This window comes from Triticum urartu, chromosome 6A (assembly GCF_056163025.1).
Source record: "Triticum urartu cultivar PI428250 chromosome 6A, HENAU_Tu73, whole genome shotgun sequence".
Classification (NCBI taxonomy): domain Eukaryota; kingdom Viridiplantae; phylum Streptophyta; class Magnoliopsida; order Poales; family Poaceae; genus Triticum; species Triticum urartu.
In genome coordinates, this window is record NC_141878.1 from 401,900,930 (window position 1) to 401,911,196 (window position 10,267).

The 10,267-nt window shown below is 43.8% G+C and overlaps 1 pseudogene; it reads right to left on the minus strand.

Annotated features, from left to right (window-relative positions):
- Nucleotides 1-743: 743 nt before the first annotated feature.
- LOC125516798 (uncharacterized) lies at nt 744-7,672 on the minus strand (annotated as a pseudogene).
- Between the last annotated feature and the right edge of the window lie 2,595 nt (nt 7,673-10,267).

Consider the following 10,267-nt stretch of genomic DNA (forward strand, 5'->3'; position numbering starts at 1 on the left):
AAATGAATAAAATTGCATCATTCTTAGGTTAAAAAAACAGCCACAAAAAATACTTCAAGGAACAGAATGTGCAACCTGGGGGGAAAACCCAGGTAAAATTGTGCAACTGAACTTGTATTAGATGTGCAACTGAATTGGTACCATTGTGCAACTATCATGCAGACCTATGGTAGCGGATAAAAGAAAGGAGCAAAAACAAAACTTAGACATTGTATCGAAGAATGTCCTTCCATGGGGCTTTGTTGAGAGGAGAGTCAACCATCTTGTAGGTCATTATCCTCCTCATGCTTAAGAACTCTTTTGGTTCATAGTTTGGCAATTGTCTCCCATTCCAAATGCTAGTATTGAACAACATGAACCACATTCATTGTTGTGCAAAGAAAAAAGAAAAGAAAAAACACATTTGTTATTTGACGTGAATTGGGGCCATACTCGTAAAAAGAAAACTAGCAGCCTTGCTTTTGCAAAACCGTGTTCTTGACCATGCAATTTTCTCCCCCTAAAATGATGTTGTTTCAAAATCCAAGAACAGGAAGGTGGCCAAGCATACATTATAGATGCTCTTTGCATCATGCAACTAGCTCAAAAAATTTGTGCAACTACCCATTGATATGTGTGCAACTGTATGAATACTTTGTGCAACTAGATGGTGTGGTTGGTGCCAAAAAACAAAAATCTGAGGTCCATGATCACAAGCCAAACTACAAAAAACGAAAAGAGGTAAAATGGTGTGCATGCATGACTTACTTCCCGGGTTGCTTGGGTACATCAATGTCAATGACCTGAAAGTGACTGATGTTATGCTTTGGGTAGTGTTGCTTCCATAAACACCTCACCGCCCCTGCTATAGTTGAAGCATAGTGCATTAAGTCAGGGTTGTCGAGCTTCCTCCAAGAATCTAGCATCTCGAAACGATGATCCCTTAAGTTGATGTTAAACACCCAGTAGTGTCTGCCTCCTTCTTGATCATTGGGATTAGTGAACTCGAGCACAGGGAGCATCACCTGCACATATTTGACAGCACAGGGAAAAAAGAAGGGTAAAAAGTTGTCAAGAGCTGACCAGTGAAAAAACCAAGAGCTATGCAACAAGAAAAGTTGAAAAACACAAAGTTGTGTGGCCAGAAAAAACTGACCATATCTTGACGGTCTAGGTGATTAATCTTCTCAAATTTAGAATGTATCTCAGCAGCGTTGTATATTCCTTGCTGCAAGCATGTCTGCATTTGAAGGTATGAGTCTTAGGAAACACATTGTAAAAAGGAAGGGATAAATGGGATGTTGTGCGAAACATGAACAGCAGTTCTCATTCAACTTACTGCAACCCTCAGTGGCATGATCACCTTCTTTGAGTCCTTAGGTAGGGTAGCCCTGATTTGGATAAGAGCAGCTTCGACAACACCATTTGGTAGGCTTCATTGAGTCAGACAACTCCTTTAGGCTCACAAAGTACCCATCATATTTAATGATTTCATGGCTGTTCGGAAAACAAATACAAGGGCAAAGAAAAAGAACAAAAATCAGGATTAACTGGTTGCCGGCAACGCGTGAAAAAAGTGAATGAAAAAATGAGTAACTGATGTTAAGGTGTGCATGCCTGATGTGCCAACTGTATAACTATTTGTTGTGCAAGTGATGTTGAATGGAACTGCAAGTACAAAAGGTATGTTGTGCAAGTGATGTGCTAACAAGAAAAGTTGAAAAACACAAAGATATTGAATGGAACTGCAAGTGATGTTGTAGTGCTACTATTACATATGTCTATGACAACAATAAAAAGATGTCCAACTGTATTACCATTTTTGTGCAATAATCAATAGACATGAAGATGCAACCGTAAAAAAGACTGATTGGCCAACTAAAGAGAGAAGAGGGGATGCAGATTTACCAAAAAAATGTATCACTTTTACCTTGTTTCTACGACGTTTGCTCCAGGTAGATTCCTTACATAATAGAGGACTGTCGCATAAAGCCTGTTCACTTGTTCATTGCAAGTGAATGTCTTTGTTTTATTGTAGTCGATGTATGGAGACCTCTTGACAGCAGCTGGCTTGACTATCCTCCTTGTGCGTTTTTGCACTGGTGGGCCAGATGTGGTACTGCCGGACCCACTTGCACCCCCTAGAACACCTGTCACATCTGGGGTGGGAAACTCATCTGGAGAATCCGAAAGGATGATATGAAGTGGTGCATTCCCAGTGACCACCTTATCTGCAGTAGCATAAACTTCTCTCACAGTTGCCGAATCCCAATCATCTAACTTGCTGCTCTTAGATAACCCTGCCTCTTGTGGTGTTACTTGTGATTTGTTAGGCTCGTCCACTGTGGCAACTGGGGAGTCATCATCAAGATCCAAACCCAAGTCAAATGGTGGAGCATCGCAGAACCCATCGCCGTGATATGATCTTGCTGACGATGCTCTACGAATGGGATGCACACTGTTGTTCTCTCCTTTGACATCCTTGGGTGCATCACCTGCTGACTTGGTTCATGCAATTATGCTTGGCAGCGGTCTTGGCGGTATACACCTAGAAACAAGGTTGTAAACTTGCTCTTCTGTAAGGGTGTCATGTTGATCAAGAGCACGAAAAGTAGGCAAATGTTGTTTCTGAGCCTGCACAACATTACTGACAGCTGAGGGTTCCATCATGACTGAATGGGTTGGGGTTGGAGTTATCCCACTGACTGTTGTGGTTGGCACAGTGACTGCTTGAGTTGGCAATGTAGTTTCTGGGATTGGCACACTGACAACCTAGGGTTCTATGGTGACTGATGGGGGTAGGACAGACACAACTCTAGATGCCTCACTTCCTCTTGCTGTTGGCATAGTGGTGGTTTCACTTTCCTTAATTGTTGATGTACTGTGCACAGTTGATGCTGTAGTTGGCCTATTTGGACAAACAGTTGGCCCACTTGAAGCTGGAGTTGCCACATCAGCTGTTGGGGTTGCCGACTTCCTACACGGCATACTGACAGCTTTCTCTTGACTGTTCGATGCACTCTTAACCGCATGGCTTAGCACCTCTATTCCCATTTCTGCAAACTTTGTATCCTTGGCAAAAGACATTGTTTGTTGCTTTTTTTGCTAGGGAGTTGGCATGTTGTAGAGATGCGCTTGGCACCTACATGTGCAACGGTTGGCACCTGTATAACTGTGCTTGTCTTCTTGGGCTCTAGAGTTGGCACCTCCTTTCCCTTTGATTTATTTCCGTTCTTTGATTTTTTTTCTCCCATACCAGGAATCTTATCTTTTGGTTGACCCAACACTAGGTTCTTGCTAAGTGTGACGAGCTTATTGCGCTTTGGGACAGTGGGTGGGCGCGGTGGGGATGTTTCCATCCTCTTGCTACCACCTGACGATGAAGCATCTTCAAATGCAGCACCTTCCTTCATTATCTTTTCAAGCATGGATTTTGAGCCAATCCAGTCCAAACCCTTTCCTGCCTCTTCCATTTCTTTCTCAGTGCTTTGTAGTCCATCGTTTATGATTTCTTGAAAGGTATTATCCTTCTCTTTCATGTCAAAGATTGCATGAGTTTCCAGCAAATGGATATCAAATATGTTGGGGATTGCTGGCTCTGATCTACACAAGTCAAACAATGAGACACTTTCCTCTGGCACAGCTGCTTTGGTTCCAACTGATTATGGATCTTCACCCTTCTGACGCATGTCCTTTTGGATGAAAAACTGTAGAGTTACACTATCATCAATTGAGTTGCTGCTGCTGTTTCCTCCATCTTTGAAAGTGTTTGCCCTCTTTGAACTTCTGTCACCGCCACCCATACCATCTTCATCATCATCCTTCCCACTGTCACCACCTCCATCAAAGGCCCCCCTGTCATCGTCGTGTGTTTCCTTACTGTCATCATCACTGCCCCCATCCTTTCCTTGCTCATCTCTGTCAACCTTCTCGACATCCTCACCTTCCCCCTTGCCTGTTTCATCTTTTCCCTCTTCCTCTTCCACATCATCATTACCGGATTCTTCTTTGTCTTCGTTGTTGTCAGCATTATCGTCATTGTCATCATCAGCATCATCGTTGTCACTGTCATCATCACGTTCTTCATCATCCCTTCCCTCATCTTTTTCCTCTTCCTCTTCCACATCATCATTGCCGGATTTTTCTTTGTCTTTGTTGTTGTCTGCGTTATCGTCACTGTCATCATCAGCATCATCGTTGTCACTATCATCGTCACATTCTTCATCATACCTTCCCTCTTGATCCTCCTCTTCTTCTTCGGACTCATCACTTTCTTCAGAATCATTGCCAAACCCCGGGTCAACATCTTCTTCCTCTAACTCAATTTCCTTTGCAAATTCTTCTTCTTCACTTCCCTCCACCTCTTCTGTTTTCTTGGCAGTAGATTGACGCTTCCGTCGCCTAGTGTGTGAGCTTTGAGCCTTTGTTTGATCACTTAACGGACCCTTGAGAGGAGACAAATCTGGTTCCTCTTCATCAAGCTTGGCAAAACCTTCGATGAAGTTGCCAAGATTGTCTGATATTCCTTTACATAGGTCATGAACCATACTTGCTAACTTGAACTTCTTCTGCAAAACATTAGAAAAAAACAAAATTTAAAATTTAAAAAGGAAAAAATTGAGATAATGAAAGTATATTTGTCTGCAACTGCAGCCCTAAGTTTGGTGCAAGTATATCAAAGTAGTGTGCAACTGAGATGCTGAAAGTGTGCGACTGAGATGCTGAAAGTGTGCAACTGAAGAGGGGTAAGTTAGCAGGAAGTAAAAAACAAGCATAATTTGTAGCTGGGAGTTGTGGAATATATGTAAGTGAAATCATAAGTTTGATTCAATTAGAAAAAAAAAGGTGACATAATAACTCTGTGCAACTCATGCATGCATTGGGCACGGAAAAGAAAAAACAACAAAAGATGATTAGTACAAGTAACACATAAAATAAAAATAGAAAACCATGATTTTTGTTCTAATAAAAAAAGTGGGTCAGCAACAATGATAACTCACATGGGGATTGTAACTCATTGGAACCTTTGACGCCACAAATGCTTCTGCCTGCAGTAATCCTCCGAAGAGTGTTGAATCCTCTTTGCTTTTATACTGCTACTTGAGTTGTTCACATAAATAAAGGATCATTTTACAACAATAACTTCAACAAATAACAAAGTTATTGTCTAGATCTAAAAGGGAAAAAGACTACATATGAGCAACTACCACATGCCCTAGAAGCAATCAAAGTATGTGAAATTACTATGTGAAGTCCCAATGAAAAATGGGACTGTAAAAAGGGGGAAATGAATTGATCATGTGTGCAACTGCCACAAGTCTGTGTGCCAACTATCAACATAGACTTGCGCAACTATCACATGCCCTAGAAGCAAAAAAAGTAACTAAAATTACTATGTTAAGTCACAATGAGAAGTGGGGCTTTAAAGGAAAATATGAAACAATCATGCGTGCAACTGTTCATAAAGTCTGTGCGCCAACTATCAACATAGACTTGCGCAACTACCACATGCCCCTCAGAAGCAAAAAAAACATACTAAAATTACTATGGAAAGGACAAAACTGAAAAGGTGGTACTGTAAACAGGGAACATGAAACAAGCATGTGTGCAACTCTCTTTAGTATGGCTGCCAACTATCAATATAGACTTGTGAAACTACTTACAGGCTATGTGAAAAAGAAATCATGTGCAATTACAGACTTTGAGCAGAATGTCCAACTCACTTGAAGTTTCCCAAAGACGCCAGGCGAAATCAAGTCCTTTTTCATTATCTTGTTGATTAGATTCTTATCATAGGCATTGGCTCGAACTTCACAGTGGCTTATTCGCACATCAACCTTGAGTGCGTCAATGTATAGAATCTGTACACGCACCATCCCCAAAAGACAAAACAAAAAAGGGGAAATAAAACATATAAGAACATTGGTGATAAAAGCACAAAAAACATGTAGAAAGGTATGTCTAACAGATACAAAACTTAATTAGAGCTCACCATCAAATGATACAGGCAATAGCAGACTGTTTGCTTGTCCTCACCCATGTTGTGGAATGCTTCATTTATGTGGTCAGCAACAAATAAGCACACATTGCTCTTCAACAGACCATCAGGTTCTAGCACAGCGCTATAGCAACGTGGGCTCAGAGAAAGACTAGTGGTGGGAGCTAAAAAGGTGCTGAAAGCAACTGCAAGCCATCCGGTGAGGAACTTGTTATCAGTTATACCCTTCATAGCTTTCATTGTCTTGGTGAATTCGGTAACCGTGGGGTGTTTGGGTGGCCCAGTGTGGTTGAACATCTCATTGAAAGCCTTCACAGACTCCTTTTCAACAATGTATTTGAGTCGCGGCCCTCTGTTTGGTAAACCAAAGTTCCTGTGCACACTAGTAGCATCTACTGGAATAGTTCCCCTGCCTGGGAATACCAAAGCTGAACTGGATGGGTCGTATGACTGGACTAGGAACTTCGTCAAGTCGGAAGGCAGTGTTTTTGCGAGGTTTACCAAACCTCCTAACATCTTCTCATATAAGAAAGACCTCTGAACAGGTGCCAGATCGTTGTTCACCTTCACAAACCTCCCTGGTGATACCCTAATCCTTCCAGCTTGTGAACGCCGCCGAGGAACATTTCCTTCGTTCCCTTCAACTCCAACTTCACCAACCTGAGACAAAAAAAGGGAATGAATATGGACAAATTGTGCAACTAGTGTACATACGTCTACAACTGAGCATACCTAAAAAAGGAAGCAAATTTCACATAGTTGATTGTTGTGCAACCACAGGTTGATTGTTGTGCAACTATTATCCCTTATTGTGCAACTGACATGTGCACACTCTGAAATTACAAACCTGTCCAAAAATGTATCATGATTGGGTGCAGCTGTGTGCTCAAATTGGTGCCAACTTTCAAATTTGACAAAGGTAGGTAAGGAGATCCCAAAATCTATCATAAAAGAAAGACTAAAACACTAAACAGCACTTTTTAGATTTGACATGGTAGTATACAACACTTTCAAAATTGCACCACAAAAATGTAAGGCGGAAAAAATGCTGGTTAAACACAGTTAACAAGTGTATGCATTTCATATGCAACACTAAATAGCAGAGGTGCCAACTAGTACCAACAATCTGTGCAACTGAAAAAGAAAGATGTACAAAAAAGGTACCTCATTAGCTTCTGCAGAGGGTGGGCCACCTCCATCAGAGGACTTGCCTTTTCCTTTTGTTCTGGCTCGCTTTGCAGCACGGGATGCAGTAGCGTCCTCCACCTACAAAAAAAACAATGATGCCTCATGTTAGAAAATCATGAAAAAAACACAGAAAAACAAAAGCAAAAAATATTGAATTTCTTTTACATAAACTCAAAATTGTTCATTACGTATTCAAAATTTATAGGAATAAAATCGGGGAAATGTTAAAGTCTTCGCTAAAAACTTACCCCTACTTCATCACCATCATCGGGGTCGGTACCAACACCCCGCTGAGCAGGCCTTTTCCTGTTCCGCCATGTATACTTTGATGCAATCCTCTGCATGGCTCAAAAGAACAAAAACCAGAACAAAACCCAAAAATCAAAAACAGAAAAGGAAAAAGAGAAAAGAAAACAAGCACATATATTCGATCATATTTGCTCCGTTTTTGAGCTTGTAGAAAACAACCTCTTCCCCAGTTCCACCGGCATCTCCCTCTTCAACCATTGTCACTGCAAAAAAACAGGTCCCCACAAAATCATTATAATTGCACACACACACACAAAATGTAACTTAAAGCACTAACAAAAACTTGTTAAACAAATGCACAAAAACCAGGATCCCACCACTAAGACATTTCAGAAAAATCTTGTGCCAACTGGACCCTGGTTTCTCCAAACATTGACCCTGATTCTGCCAACTGAGATATGGTAATGCCGAGTGAAAATGCAACTATTGAATCTAGATCTGCCAGCTAGGAACTGGTCCAATGCCAAGTATAAAACCTGCAGAACATAGATACTGAATATGTGCAACTATTGTACCTATAACTGCTAAAAATGTGTTTATGGCAGTTGATGTGTGCAACTGATGTGTACAACTGATGCACCTGGAACTGCCAATTGGGTATCTGGACAAATGTCAAGTAAAAGCACAACTCGTTGTGCAACTTCTATTTGTGCAACTGCCAACTACAAGATACTCGTTGTGCAACTGGGTAATGAAAACATTCCCTGTGCAACTGGGTAATGAAAACATTCCCTGTGCAACTACTATAGTGTAATTGCCAACTGCAAACAATTCATTGAGCAACTGGGCATGAAAATCAAACGCATTCAATGGCCATGGTGAAAAAATCTACCAACTAAAGGACCACCTAAAAATGCAACGGTACCTAGGGTTTCAATTCACTTGTGCAAAAGGAACACGGACACTAGATCTGCTGCTGGCGCGGCCTCCCTCGCTACAGGCACGGCGAGCGACTCTAGCGGTCGCGGCCTCCCCCACTATAGACGGAGCGAGAGTGCAGCGGGCGGCCTCCCCCGCTACAAACGGGGCGAGAGCGCAGCGAGCGCAGCCTCCCCCGCTACAGACGCGGCGAGAGCGCAGCGGTCGTGGCCTCTGCGGCTACGGGCGCGGCGACAACACAACGGCGCGCGGCCCACACGCGGCGAGCGAGTCTAGAGGGCGTGGCCTCCCCCGCTACAGACGCGCCGAGAGCACTACGGTCGCGGCCTCTACGGCTACCAGCGCGGCGGGAGCAATATGAGCACCGTCTGTCCCTGCTATGGGCGCCGCAAGAGCGCTACGGGCGTGGCCTCTCCTGCAACGAGCGCGGCGGGAGCACTACGGGCGCAGCAAGAGAACTACGGCCGCGGCCTTCATCTATACGGTACCGCGGGAGAAGGAGCGAGCGTACCTCAATCGGCGACGAGCACCGGGTGCCTCCCACTGCTACGCCTCCGCCTCCTACGCACCTTTCAACGGCGCCGACGGGCGAGATCCAGCACCGAGCCTGGCGAATCGGGAGGGGAGGGGAGAGGGAAAAGGAATGAGACGAGGACGATGCTGGAGTGAGGAGGAAATGGCACGAAATTCGAAACTGCCCATTGCCCCCACTACTTTGCCTACGGTCACCAACTCCTATGCCTACACAGTCAATGACAAGGTGGGCTCACCGGATGGGTGTGCACCGCGCGCGTCAGCATGACCGGGCCAGGTGTGCGGAATAAGCGGGCGGGGGAGAAACCGATTAGGTACCACCTGGCGGGCGTGGGCGTGCGATCGCACGCGATCGGACGGCTCGAGCCACGGCCGCTCGAGACAACAAGCAGGCGCACGCGCACTTATATGTATTTAGGATTTATAAAACGACCACCACGCAGGCATAGGTTAAACGAGGGCTGCGGCCTAATCCCACTAACTCGTTATTTGCAGGGATGCAGATGCAGCCTAATCCACTTGATTCTTCTGTTTCTAATTCTATTTTGTCTGCTTGAACGATTAGGAGACTGGAACCACTGCAAGCAACCCTCGACGCGTTCCAAATTCTTGGTGGCCAATGGAATTCAAAAAGCGATGAGATGATGTTACAGTTAGTATTCCTTTTGTTCGGAATTATTTGTCGTAGAAATGAATGTATCTAGACGTATTTTAGTTATAGATACATTCATATCCGAGACAAGTAATTTCGAACAAAGAGAGTACCTTTTACACGTGTGAGTTGACCACTAGTGGACTTTGGATATGTTTCGATGGTGGAATTGTTGACCCGGAAGTCACGTGAGAAGGGACGACTAAGTCTATAGTAGTAGTACTACTTCATCGCTTGTACATCGACTGGGTACACGAGGAAAGAGTAGTCTCTACTCTGATAAAAATTTGACAGGTGCGCAGGAGGGGAGGAGATCATACTTGCAAGGCAGGAAGGTCCTGCCTTGTTGAATCACGTTGTAGAGATATCCGTGCAAGTCAGTGGGCGATGCTCAAAGTGCAAAACGTGCACTTGCCCACCAACATCCGTCGGCTCTGAAAGTCTCTGAAGATAGAGAGATAGGCAGCAAAGAAATGCTGGAGAGCATGCACGCGTGACATGGACGTGAACCACTGTCATTAGCAAGGCACTGCAAAACATAAGAAAGGTAAGTATAAACAAGGAGTACCACTGATGAATTGATGATGGTACAAGCATCATCTCTCCAATCCAAAACAACATGCCGTTGGTTGTGCTCCGGTCAGGACGGTCAACCCTGCAAGCAATGCACACAAAGGATAGACAAAGAAAAGAAACCGGCACATCTGCCAGAAAAAAGCGCGAGTCGA